The sequence below is a fragment of the Lepidochelys kempii genome, chromosome 6 (assembly GCF_965140265.1).
Source record: "Lepidochelys kempii isolate rLepKem1 chromosome 6, rLepKem1.hap2, whole genome shotgun sequence".
In the NCBI taxonomy this organism is placed as follows: Eukaryota; Metazoa; Chordata; order Testudines; family Cheloniidae; genus Lepidochelys; species Lepidochelys kempii.
The window spans coordinates 29,617,355-29,630,499 of record NC_133261.1 but is presented as its reverse complement, the minus strand read 5'-3'; the positions used below and the strand labels follow the sequence as shown (position 1 = coordinate 29,630,499).

At 43.5% G+C, this 13,145-nt stretch overlaps 1 protein-coding gene across 1 annotated transcript in view; it reads left to right on the top strand.

Moving 5' to 3' along the window:
• The window catches only part of TMEM86A (transmembrane protein 86A), a 40,236-nt gene that overhangs the window by 16,803 nt on the left and 10,288 nt on the right, over window positions 1-13,145 (top strand). The gene's annotated exons all lie outside the window — the stretch shown is intronic.

The window sequence follows — 13,145 nt, the reverse complement described above, 5'->3', positions numbered from 1 at the left end:
ACTCTTTCTTCCCATATTTAGGACAGGAAATAGTTAACAACTGTGACACCTGACATGGTAACAAACACTGACACCTGGATAATCCAGTGCCTGGTGTCACTCTGTAATGACAGTACAACTGCAACTTCAAGAAATGGCAGTGAGGTGGCTAACAAAGCAAAAGCTGGTACCAGCTTGCAGGCTGTGTAATTATATAGGGGTGGTGGTGTATTTGTTTAGGGCCAAAATGTGACCTTCTGTACTTTAAAGTGGTTATACTCAATGAGGGAGCAACTTCCTCTAGCTTCGAGACACTTGATTTTGATTCCATGCCTGCAATTTTGCATCTGGAAGTAATTGCAGCTACAGTTTTATGGGCACAAATAACTACAGAAGCATTTTCTAAGTCATATGCAGCTGCTTGATTACACCCACAAATAAGATAGATGTCTGGTATATAAAACATGTCCTATTTTTCCACTTAGGAAACTGTAGGGACAAAAATCATAGGCTGAGTTGAACCTATTAAAGAAATCAAATATTTTCCCTTTCTCCCATACTCCTTCAATACAGTATAGTGACATCTTTCGCTTTCCTGACACATCTAATGAATACCTGTTCCTCCCCTTTTGATTTAATTCTCCTCTTAGAAATTAGTTGTGTTGATAATTGATTATTGGGTATCTCTGTCAGATTTTACCATGATGGCATTAACACTTCAGCACTTTTATTTGTTTTGTGGAGTGGTGGCAGGTGGCATAAAGTCTAAGCAGCAATAGAACCTACCACTCCATTACCAACTTCTGTTACTACAAATGTCCTATCCCTGATCACTATACAAGGAGACCTGTTAGTTATTTTCAATTTGTAGGCCTCTGGGCAACTCCCAAAGCTTGTCTGACACCCATTGTCTCCTCCACTCCCCCTCTAATCCCATATGCTATATATATATATCCTAATATTCTGAATGGTGTCATTTTAAAAAGAGATGGAGACCTATCCTAGAGGAGTCCTTTCAAAGATTCACTATTGATATGGTAGAACCACTGCATAAGTTTTCCTGGGTGAGGGGAGGCACATTCTATGTAAGAAATAGATATTGTTGTTTGTGGTAGACCATGCCACCTGGTACCCTACTCACAGGGATGGTTGAAAAGTAGCATGCATGATATCTGGTTGGGGTTCTTGGATAAGGAGAGACAGCAGGCTCTTTTCCTGATAAGTCTGAAGGCACAATGGGAGCAATTGACGTCAGGTAACAGGTCTTCACAACCACCTTTCCCTTGGTCTTGCAATAAAGTAACAGGGACTAATTCCCCACTGCCGTCAGCGAGTGTTGCTTCTTTGTTTAAAGGAGTTGCATCTCTAGGTTTCAGGGCTGACTCTGGTTTATAATACTTGATTTGTGACATCACAAGCAGTTCCTTGCCAGCAGATCGGCACCCCCACCTCACCCACCCACAGTATGCTTAGCCTTTTCAGTACCACCTGTCAACATTGCCAGGGCAGTGAGAGGCTGGTGTTTGGCAACACAAAATTGAAGTAGCTACTATTGCTGAGTTACACTGGGCTCCAACCGTGTGGTTGAGTGGCACCCCGTCCTGTGAGCAGACTGCACAGCCACAGGACAGTAGAGTTGACAATAGAGATTGTCTTAGTTTATTTCCTCAGAGCTATGCTGCCAGAGATTCACTTGCCTCATGTTTGGTTGGGACAAGACACATGACTGGGATGGTTTTAGCTCTCTGCTGACCAGTGTTCAGCCACAATGATTAATGCTGATCTTTGCCATACAGAGATGAAACTTAAAGTCAACAGGATGGCAAAATTTTGCCTTGTAAATTAAGAATCCACTTTGATAGAAGGGAGGCCCCCCTTTTTAATGCCAATTTGATTAATTCTTTCCCACCCCTTCCTCTCCCCACACCTCCACTTAGGTGCCACGAAAGGAGATTTTCTGAGACCAAGGCTACTCCAGCAATACATTCAAGTTCAGCACCCACAGATTCCAAGGGCCCGCGCTAAAGGTTTAATTGTATTCTTTTGGCAGATAGCCATAGTCTGCTCTTTAGAAAAAGTCAAGCATTATTAGCTGCCAACCCTCTTGCTTCGGTCAGTTGAGGAGCAAGGCTCTGAAGAGATGTGAAAGGCTTGTTTTGCTCCACTGGGGGTATTGCTACTGAGCCCACTGTAGAAAGAGAACACAAATGCCATTGGGGTCCAGGATGAGGGGTTGATTTGTGACATTCCAGGGTGGAAAGTATTAAGCTAATGAAGTCTGCATTAGTGTCCAATTGGCAGGGGACTCCCTCCGATTACTTAATGGCCATATTACATCAGGTCAATGGTCCATCTAGCCCAGTACCCTGTCTCAGACTGGGGCCAATGCCTGATGCTTCTGGTAGTTGGAGGCTTAGGGACATCCAGAGCATGTTGTGTTGCTGGACCATTGATGGACCTATCCTTCAGTAATTTATCTAATTCTTTTTTTAAACCCATGTATGCTTTTGGCCTTAGCATCCCTTGGAAAAAAGTTCCACAGGTTGACTGTGCATTTTGTGAAGAAGTAGTTCCTTTTGTTTGTTTTACACCTGCTGCCTATTAATTTCATCAGGTGACCCCCGGTTCATAAGTTATGTGAAGGGGTAAATAACACTTCCCTGTTCACTTTCTCCACACCATTCATGCTTTTATAGATCTCTATCGTATTCTCCCCTAGCTGTCCACTTTCTAAGGTGAACACTCCCAGTCTTTTTGAAAGTTTCCTTGTTTAGAAGCTGTTCCATAACCCCCATTTTCATTTTTGAGATGGGGCAACCAGAACAGTATACTATATTCAAGGTGTGGATGTACCATGGATTTATACAGTGGCATTACGATATTTTCTGTTTTATCTATCCCTGTCCTAATGGTTCCTAACATTCTGTCAGCTTTTTTGACTGCTGCTGCATATCGAGAGGATGTTTTCAGAGAACTATCCAGGATGACGCCATGATTTTGCTTGTGTAGTAACAGCTAATTTAGAGCCCATCATTTTGTATATATAGTTGGAATGTTTTCCACTGTGCATTACTTTGCATTTATCAACACTGAATTTCATCCGCCATTTTGTTGCCCCGTTTAGTGAGATCCCTTTGTAATTCTTCACAGTCAGCTTTGGACTTAACTATCTTGAGTAATTTAGTATTTTCTTCAAACTTTGCCCCTTCACTGTTTACCCCTTTTTCCAGATCATTTGTTAATATGTCAAACTGCGCTGGTCCCAGTACAGAAACTTGGGGGACCCTGCTGTTTACCTTTCTCTACTGATCCATGAGAGGACCTTCCCTCTTATCTCATTATGCCTTTCTTTGCTTCAGAGCCTTTGGTGAGGGACCTTGTTGAAAGCTTTCTGAAAGTTCAAATATACTGTATCTACAGGATCACCCTTGTTCACATTTGTTGACTCCTTCAAAGAATACTAGTAGATTTGTAAAGGGAAATCATGTGTTACCAAAGGTATGTTGACTCTTCTCCACCTGATGTTCACTTGTATCCACAAATTTTGTTCTTTACTATAGAGTCAACCAATTTCCTTGGTACTGAAGTTAGGCTTAGCAACCTATAATTGCCAGGATTGCCTCTGGAGTCCCCCCCCCCCCCTTTTTTTTTTTTTTTTTTTTTTTAAAGGCACTACATGAGCTACCCTCCAGTCATCGGGTAGAGGATGATTTTAAGTAATAGGTTACATACCACAGTTAATGATTCTTCAGTTTCATATTTGAGTTCCTTCAGAACTCTTGGCTGAATACCATCTGGTCTTGGTGATTTCTTATTATTTAGTTTATCCATTTGTTCCAAAACCTCTCAATCTGGGACAGTTCCTCACATTTGTCACCTAATAAGAATGGTTCAGGTGTGGGAATCTCCCCCACATCCTCTGTTGTGAAGACTGATGCAAATAATTCGTTTAGCTTCTCCTCAACAGCCTTGTCTTCCTTGAGTGCTCCTTTAGCACCTTGGTTATTCAGTGGTCTCACTGACTGTGGGGGAGGCTTCTTGCTTCTTATGTACTTAATTTTTTGTTGTTAGTATGTGTCCTTAGCTAGTTGCTCTTCAAATTCTTCCATGGCCTGCCTAATTATACTTTCACACTTGATTTGTTGCAACTTATGCTCCTTTCTATTTTCCTCACTAGGATAGGACTTCCAGTTTTTAAAGGCTGTCTTTTTGTCCCTGACCACCTCTTCTCGGTTTTGTGTGGTTCCCTTTTTTTAATTTAATGCTATGATGAGGGATTTCTTTGGCATTTTCCCCCCTGCAAGGATGTTCAGTTGAATTACATTATGGTTGCTATTACTAAGCGGTTCAGTTGTATTCACCTCTAGGGCTAGATCCTGTAATCCACTTACGGCTAAATCAAAAATTGCCTCTTCCTTTGTGGTTCCAGGACAAGCTATTCCAAGAAGCAGTCATTTATGTTGTCTAGAAATTTTATCTCTGCATCCCTCCCTGAGGTGACATACCCAGTCAATATGAGGATAGTTGAAATCACTATTATTGCATTTTCTGCCTTTGCAGCCTCTCCAGTCTCAGAGTATTTCAGTCACCATCCTGGTTAGGTGATTGGTAGCTTATTCCTACTGCTGTATTTTTATTGTTCAAGCAAGGAATTTCTATCCATAGAGATTTTTTTTTGGTTCAGTTCGATTCATTTAAGATGTTTTACTTTATTTAATTCAGCTTTCTTTCACAATAATGCCATTCTACCGGTGCGACTTGTTTGGTCATTCATATATATAGTACCCTGGTATTACCAAATCCCATTGATTTTCTTCATTCCACCAAGTATACACTGTCTATTATATCAATATCCTTGTTTAATTCCAGACACTTTAGTTCATCCATCTTAGTATTTAGACTTCTAGCATGTATGTATACGCACTTGTACATTTTGCCAATATTCTGTTGCTTGCATTCATGTGTTATTTTTAAATGGGACTTTTTTTTATATGTGACTGTTCCTCACTAGCTCCTACCTGTACTTTACCAACTTCTTTCCTGTCCTCTTTACTAAGATATAGAGTTCCTTCTTTAATAAATTCATTCCTAGGAGATGTTTCCACCCAAATCATGTGCTCCTTTGTATCTGTTGGCTTTCCCCTAGACCTTAGTTTAAAAACTCCTCTACAAGCTTTTTAAGTTTACATGCCAGCAAACTGGTTCTATTTGGTTTGGAGGGGGCCATCTTTCCTGTATAGGTTCCTCCTTTCCCAAAAGTTTCCCAGTTCCTACACTTTCATCTTATCCACTCTCTAAGATCCTGCTGTTCTGCCTGTCTTTTTGACCCTGTGCGTGGAACTGGAAGCATTTCAGACAATGTTACCATGAACTTTAAGCTGTTACCTAGCAGCCGAAATTTGGCCTTGAGGACCTCTCTCCGACCTTTCCCTATGTCACTGGTACCTACATGTGCCACAATCATTGATTCCTCCCAGCACTGCACATAAGTCTGTCTAGATATCTTAGGAGATCTGCAACCTTTGGACCTGGCGGGCAATTTACTGTGCATTTCTCCCAGTCATCACAAACCCCACTATATATTTCTCATTTAATTATGACAGACTGTATTAGCCACAGCAGGGACAAGTGTTTAATGGCACTGCTTCCTGACACAGGTGTAATTTGTCGGGGAGGCTTCGTGCCCCATAGCAAGGCTGGCATGAATGGTCAACATTAAAATCTAGTCACATGACGTCTGACCTTCACTTAGGCATGTGCTAAATGGAGCCCTTTGGTGCTCTTCTACAAAGCATCACAAGTTTCTTTCACTTCACTAAAAACAAGACTTGCTATACAGCTGACCCAAGCTCCAAGGCCAACTAGAGGTCACAAGCCACTTTGTTATATCTGCCTGAGTTCTCTACAGGTCAGTCACCCAGGGTGCCGGAACCTTTGTAGAAGTGGCGGGTGGGGCAGGGCACACAACTGAGGCTGGGCAGGGGGCACAATTGAAAGGTTCTGCAGGGACATGTGACTGCCCCACACATTGCCTCTGCCTGCACCACCACCCCCAACTCACCTCAGCGGAGAGTCTGCTAAGCAGGCAGCTGTGCTGGGAGTCCAGCAGCAGGGAAGAAGTAGCCGCCTCATGGCAGGCTGCTCAGTCGGCAGCCAGGCACACTGTTTCCTCCCTCCCCTCACTGCACAGACACTGCCAGGGGGAACTCTGACTCCTCACTGCTGGGTGTCCTTGCCAGAGGCATTCTGAGAGATATGGGGTGGCACGTGACCCTGCATGCCCCCCACCTCACCACACACATTGCCTCTGCCAAGACCAAAGTGGATTCCTGCATCCTTTTTACCCTAACCACTCCCCTCCTGTGCTCCCTTCTTCCCTAACCCTGCACTCCCTCGTGGCACTAACCCCCTGCACCTCCTCACCCCCCAGGTACTTGATGCAGCCAGTCTCATACCTCCAGCGGCTGCACGTCACTTATTGGGAACCAGCTGTGCAGCCCGTCCTCTTTCTGTCCTTCCCACAGCCACTGTCCGGCACCTGCAGCACCGTGATCAGCTCCCCTGTGGTGAAGTGCAGCCCCTTCATTGTTCTCAGATCCAAGAGTTTGGGTCTGTGGTCACCTATGCAAATTGGTGAGGCTTTTTATCCAACATTTCCCAGGAAAGGGGGGGTGCAAGTGTTGGGAGGATTGTTCATTGTTCTTAAGATCCAAGGGTCTGGGTCTGTAGTCACCTAGGCAAATTGGTGAGGCTTTTTACCAAACCTTGTCCAGGAAGTGGGGTGCAAGGTTTTGGGAAGTATTTTGGGGGGGAAAGACGCGTCCAAACAGCTCTTCCCCAGTAACCAGTATTAGTTTGGTGGTGGTAGCGAGCAATCCAAGGACAAAGGGTGGAATATTTTGTACGTTGGGGAAGTTTTGACCTAAGCTGGTAAAGATAAGCTTAGGAGGTTTTTCATGCAGGTCCCCACATCTGTACCCTAGAGTTCAGAGTGGGGGAGGAACCTTGACAGCTTGTTCAGCAGCAAAAGTAAACAGCCTCAGTCAGCAAGCTCTATTGGTCAAGGTTTTGTTCTTGTGTTAAAGGGCAACTTGGGGCACAAGCTTTTCCTTTGAGCACAGGTGTGGAACTTGCCCTTCTCTCCTGACAAGGAAGGAGCTGTTCTTCCTGAGGCAGGTTCATTCCTGCACTGGAGCAGGGATGGAGGGGAGGTGACTTGAACCTCATCTCTTAACTGGTAGCTGGTTTGAGCCTGCGTGTGGGTTATTAGCATCACTATTGCAATGGCCGCTTTGTGCCACTGCTAGGGTGCTGAATTGCCAAAGTGCTGGACTGTTTGATCCCTCATCTCCATCCGCTGGCCTTCCTCCAGCCTGGCACCTGCCCAGCGTAGAAGGCCACCCTGTGCCAGACAGGGAGCGGCTTCTGCAGCAGTGGCACAGAGCTGTTAGCCACGTTAGTGCCGAACAAACACAAAGCAGGCGTGAGTTTGCCCTATAGAATTTCCTCTATTCCCTTTTGAGAGCCTGATTGGACCTTGTGTCTCTAGCCTTGTATTCTTATTACACCCTTCAAGATCTAAACTAGAATTAACCCCTTACTTGGAAACAAGCAAGGCCTCTGAACCCTGTGTCAGTCTGTCCTACTGCAGTTAAATCTGGAAGATGTTGGTATAAAGGCCTTCTGTACCTCCACATTTATTTGCAATGGTATACTGCAATTGGTGCTAAAGGCAAAGTACCAGACGTTTTCTTCCAGAAAACTTTCCCAGAGAGGACAAGAGGGAAGATTTCTCTCACTGAGAGGGAGAAATAAAAATAGTGGAATTTTAGGTACTCAGATCCAAAACTGAGCAGCTGAATCCTCTAACAGACTGAGCCAAAACCCTGTATCTAATCCCCCAGCTGACCATAAATTCCCTTGCTTTAACTGTTATGATACATACACACATCCAACAGGTTTGTTACACCACAGAGAAATGAGCTGGTGAGTAACTGTGGGAAGGGGAGAGTCAGTGAGAAGCTGGAAGGATTGGCTTCAGAAGCTCATCTTCTGAGGCAGAGAGAGGAACAACAGTAAGCCAGCAGCTGGTAGAGTGCCTAGGTGCATGCCCAAAGGATGGTCCTCCCAGAGTAAGAGTCCCTACTTCTGCACATGTGACACATTCCTGTGGCTGACCCTTCACAAATAGGCCAACAGATGATTAGCAATTGCAGATCGGGGTAATCAATCTGCTTCAGGGAAAAGACAATTGACTACTGAGATCAGAAGAGTCCCCGTCCTCCTCCCATGGTCTAGATTCTTTCTCTGAAGCATCCAGTATTGACTAATGATGTAGGCAGGTGCTGTACTCCAGTGTTTCTCAACCAGGGGTACAAGTACTCCTGGGGGTACTCAGATCTTCCAAGGGGTACATCAACTCATCTAGGTAATTGCCAAGTTTTACAACAGGCTACATAAAAAAACACTATCAAAGTCAGTACAAACTGCAATTTCATTCAGACAATGATTTGTTATACTGCTTTATATGCTATACATTGAAATGTAAGTACAATATTTATATTCAATTGCTTTACTTTATAATTGTATGGTAAAAATGAAAAAGTAAACACATTTTCAGTAATAGTGTGTTCTGACACTTTTGTATTTTTATGTCTGATTTTTGTAAGCAAGTAGTGAGGTGAAACTTGGGGTTTCGCAAGACAAATCAGACTCCTGAAAGGGGTACAATAGTCTAGAACAGTTGAGAGCCACTGTTGTACTCAGTGGTAGATCTGGTAAGAAAACCTAAGAATACAATCTTCTCCCTTCTATCTCTGAAGAGAGCCTGACAGTTGCACATGAAGTCATGACCCCCTCTTCATGCCATCACAAATCCAAGCCAACTGCCTTGCCCCAGGGCTCCAACTTGAGACAAAACGGTTGACATTCATTCTAACAGTCACAGTAGTTTATGGAGACCAGAGAATGAGAAGCACAAGCCATGACCTGGACTGGCAACAACACCCACCACAAAAAAGCTGCCAACCACTTAAACATTTATAGACACAGACAGACACAAACTGGAAATGAAAACAATTATCCCAGGAGGGCAGGGACGTGAGGGAGGCCAAGGGCCAATAAAAACAGTTTAACTTTGCGAAGACAACAGAATATTCTACTTGATTAAAACAGGCCACTCTGAAGGGTGAGTGGGGAAAGTGCCCCAGCTTTTGTTGGCTTGTACAGAATGTTGTGCTAAAATGTTACTAACTGGAATATTTAGGATATTAAATTTTTATAAACAGATTTCCTAGTAAGCAGTTATATAATTCAGCACATGTAAATGCAATTCCTCTGCAATTTTTTACGTTTTACATAGTAAGTTTCAGCCCAGAGTAAAGTTGGCAATTGAGTTTATAAATCCCAGAAAAACAGCATTTGAAAGAATAGTGAAGACAATAGAAGCTTATTTAAACTCATGACAGACATTTAAACTAATGTGTATACAGTCAGCAGTAGCAGGTTCTTACCTTACCAGCATCAGGACACAGCCATCACAGATGGCTCAGTTTCCCTCACTCTTGGGTAGCTGGATGATTTGATGTGGTGCAGCCCTCTAGCCAACAGTGAGGTCTCTCTTTTTGGAAGGAACAGAAATCCAAACACCTGACATATTCTTGGCCAACGCCAGGTCATAGCCTTCACCTGTGTAGACATAGGGTTGATTAATACCAATAGGAACGCGTCCTCCTTAGGCAAAACAATCTCCCCTGCACTGATCTCTGTTGGTAATGAATGAAGGGAGACTGAACATCATAGTCATGTACCCAAAATGGGATTCTAGCTTTCAGTTTACATCTCATCCCCTGTATACCCCTTTACCACCAGGTACTTGCTTCATCCTTCCCCATGGTCCTTCTATATCTTGCCTGTGTTTAGACTGTCTCAGTTCTGAGAGGGAAGGGAGGAATCACCTCCTCCTTACCTAATTCCTAGCCTTCTGTTCTACAGCAAGGCTGCTTCTTACATGCCCTGCCATTCCTTCCCAGCATGCCTTGCTGTCCTGCCCTACAGTCACCTGGTCCCTGACTACATCTCCCATTAGTCCCTGCAAACTACTGGCCCAGACTGCACTTGTTTGGGGCTGAACCAGGACCAGGGCAGTAGTAGGTCAACAAGGGCACTTAAAGGGTCACTCCATGCTTTGTTACATAACTAGGGTTACCACCTGTCCAGATTTTCCCAGAATTTGTCCCATTTTAAGGTAGCTGACCTGGCAATCTGTAAGGGTGCTCAGCTGTCCAGTTTTATGGGCCCAGGATCATCCCAGATGTCCCTTTTTTTGTATCTCAAAAGTGGCACCCTATACAGAACCCATTTAGAATAATGCTGGTCTAGAAGATGTAAAGGATGAACTATTAACAATGTGACATAATACTGCCTCTCTGTGGCTGGAGGGTTATCCTTAAAATTACAAATTCCAGCTATATACCAGAGTAACTGAGATCAGAATCTGGCCAAAAGTGTTTGAAAAATTCCAAAACTAGTATTAAGATGAAGTTTATATAACTATAAAACTTCATTAAATGATTATTTAGGTTGCAACATCAAGCACTCAAAAATTAGGAAATACTAGTTTTACAGTTGCATTGGAAACTTAATTGTGCCCTTTTGTGCACCTATCCTGTGCACTGAAGGAGGCAGGGGCCCTGGGGAAAATAATGATTGTGTAATTAAAGAGTATATGGTAATGCATACACACAAGGGGGCCAAATTTAAGATTGCACAGGCAACCTTAAATCTTGTTACCTAAGTAATGTTCAGTTAATATAGGGGTTTTAAATGCAATTTGCTAGATTTTTTTAAAAAAGGAAAAGTTAAAAACAAGTTCTCTTATGTGCATTTGTAACCACTTCTCCATCATACATCACAAACAGGGCTGGGCTTGAACCCTGACTTTTCAGCACAGATGTCTACTACTTAATCTACAGGAAGACAAGGTTGTTATTCCAGAGGTGGAAAGGACTGCAGGGGCCAGATGCTTTCAGAGTACCCTGGCCTCTGAGTGTGTGTGTGTCTCCCTCTCTCCCCACTTCAAACCAGGAGTTGAAGGAGCTTTTGCTCTGTATGGCATCTAGAGGAAGGGGGATGGGCTGCTGGGGCCGTATGCTGGGTCTGAAGGGGTGGTTGGGGGGAACCCACCTCAGCAATCTCTCCCTCTTCCTCCCTCCTCTCCTGTTACAGATATTTGGTAGCTCCTAGGTGTTCCCAGTACAATGTCTTCTGTTTTGGTGACAGCATGGATCTGGTCTTAGAACATTCATGTCCTGTTAATATTTTGGTGTCAAAATTTTCCTGAGAAACACAAGTGAGAGAAGGAAAATAATGATTTTCCACAGTTTAGATCTTCAAATCTAAATAGAATTTCATGGGACAAAGAAAAGGCACTTCTCCTTTCCTTATTTCAAAGGTTTGTGTCAAGCAATGGAGGAATAAGAGTGTCTCTAAAACATTTCACAAGAATCTTTTATATGGGGAAGTGCTAGGCAACCCAAATATAGGAGTCGCTACCAGCTCCCCCTATAACGTAAGAAGCTAATGTGCTGTGAGAGAATGATTTATCTAGCCTGGTTGCTTATTAGAACATTTAAAATTTGTGTTGGCAATATAAATAATGTACTCAGAGATGTTACAAAATCTCACTGCTAAGGAGCTGCTGCTACATGGAGGAACTTTCCATTCAATGCGACAGTAGTTTTGAAAGCCTTATCTATTGTGACAAGCTCTAGTTTCCTAGGGTTGCTCATTTGCTGTGGTCCTACTGCTTCATATTTTACCCATTAGAGACACTGCATTTGAAGAGACTTTCCACCTCAGTATTCCAACTCTGCTTTACTCCACTGAACTTGTGGGGGGAGTTTGGGCTTCGATGACTTGGCATTGCACTAGGAAGATGATGTAACCACACACCAGAAGAGCCTGTCTTCTAGGGTCCTGAACCAAAGCACATTGAATCAACGGAAGGACTGCCATTGACTTCAGTGGGTTTTGCCTCAAGCCTCACAATCCTCTTTCCAGCAACAGAGGGCCTACTGAGTGATGAAAAGGCCAACCCTCTTTCCATACTCCTGAAGCAGGGGTTCTGTAACTGGGTTTTCAGCACTATAGCACTGTGACCCATAGAACATCACATTACTGAGCAGCTCTGGCTTTGCTGGACTTCACGGCTGGAACTAAACTGTTCCTCTCCCATATTCACCCCAACATTCTGTTGCATCAGTGACAGTCCATATTCTGACTGGACAAACGATCCCCTAACCATCAGTGCTGGGGAGCTACACACATTTAGCAGTGGCCATGGCGACAGTCAATAGAAACACTTGATCTAGCGTCTCCAGAAAATTAGGAGCTGTAAATCCCTCTGCTGTGGGCATGAAGGTCGTGCCCTCTGAGACAATTAGGGTATATGCTCACTGTGCTGAATACAGCCTCCTTATTAACACTGCTTGGAGACACACAATATAATCACCCCTGGCCACTTAAGAATACCTGATGTTTGTAAAAACAATAAGGAGTCTGCTGGCACCTTAAAGCCTAACAGATTTATTTGGGCATAAGCTTTTGTGGGTAAAAAACCCACTTCTTCAGATACACAATGCATGATGTTTGTTTGTCTCATTTGTGGGCCAGAATCTAGTCTCAGTGACATCAGTGTAAATCCAAAGTAACTCCATTAGAATAGATGAGAGCAAACATAATTTGGGAGATTTTCTATGAGCCGTCACATATCAGCTGATGGTTGGCTTTCCACTGTGGGGTACTTTACTCTGTTTTGTTTTAACTCCATCAATGAGTCCTTCAAAACCATCCACCAATGACTCTGTTGGAAGTTCTGTTGCTTTGGATTCTACTGCGGGAGCTGGTCTTCCCCCAGGACTCCAGCAGCTGTCAGGCATGATTCCAGTAATAATCTGACAGCTGTGCAAGGTAACCTCCTTTTCCCCTACCCAGCTGCGTACAGCATCTAAGATCCTTTTAGCTCTTGGGTATAACATGGTTAGAGGGGAAAAAAATCTACCTCATTTTAATTCTTTATGTGTTTTTCCCTATATGGCCTAAAGTGCAGAGAGATACTAGGCTATGGCAGCATAGCATAATGGTTCCCCTTAGACCATCCCACTGTT